Raw genomic sequence first — 1,080 nt, 5'->3', positions numbered from 1 at the left:
ATTTGAGTGACCCAGGATTCAACTCCCAGAGCTCCTCCAGTACTGGGGCTAGAGATGAAGTAGGCCAGGGGCTGAGTGGGCCAGGGCAACAAGGACGGCCACACAGAGTATAGAGACACGGAAGAGATAGCATGGGAGCATATCCTCATTGAAAATAAATTATTAAGTTGTTTTTGGATTCACCTCCTGCATTGAAATGGAATTGACACCAACCCTGGTACACAGCTAAAGTAATATAAAATGGTTATCTGTGTCAATGCATGTAGAATTAGTCCCTGTAATGTGCTCTGCTCTAAAATGGAAATTGCGAGGACAATTATTTGATGACAGCACTGTACAGTGCATTTGGAAAGTATTCACACTAAGTTGTTAGAGATGTTTGCAAATGTATTAAAAATAAAAAACTGAAATATAGCATTTACATAAGTATTCAGACCCTTTACTCAGTACTTTTTTGAAGCACCTTTGGCAGCGATTACAACCTTGAGTCTTCTTGGGTATGACGCTACAAGCTTGGCACACCTGTATTTGGGGAGTTTCTCCCATTCTTCTGCAGATCCTCTCAAGCTCTGTCAGGTTGGACGGGAGTGTCCCTGCACAGCTATTTTCAGGTCTCTCCAGAGTCTTGGCTGTGTGCTTAGAGTCATTGTCTCTTTTGGAAGGTGAACCTTTGCCCCAAGTCTGAGATCCTGAGCAGGTTTTCATCAAGAGTCTCTCTGTACATGGCTCCGTTCATCTTTCCCTCGTTCCTGACTAGTCTCCCCACAGCATGATGCTGCCACCATGCTTCACCATAGGGATAAAAATGGACCAGTCCATAAAGGCCTGATTGGTGAGGTGTTGCAGAGATGGGAGAACCTTCCAGAAGGACAACCATCTACACAGAGGAGCACTGTCAGCGACCATCGGGTTATTTTTGCTTTGTCATTATGGTGTATTGTGTGTAGATGAGGGAACATGTTGAATGCATTTTAGAATACGTCTGTAACAATGTGGAACATGGGAGTCTAAAATAATTTCCGAACGCACTGTATATTGACGCAAATGTAGAAATGTAAAAATAAAAATCACTCCGAAGAA

Source organism: Salvelinus fontinalis, chromosome 15 (assembly GCF_029448725.1).
Source record: "Salvelinus fontinalis isolate EN_2023a chromosome 15, ASM2944872v1, whole genome shotgun sequence".
Lineage (NCBI taxonomy): Eukaryota > Metazoa > Chordata > Actinopteri > Salmoniformes > Salmonidae > Salvelinus > Salvelinus fontinalis.
The sequence above is the reverse complement of the archived record's forward strand: the minus strand, read 5'-3'. Positions refer to the sequence as shown.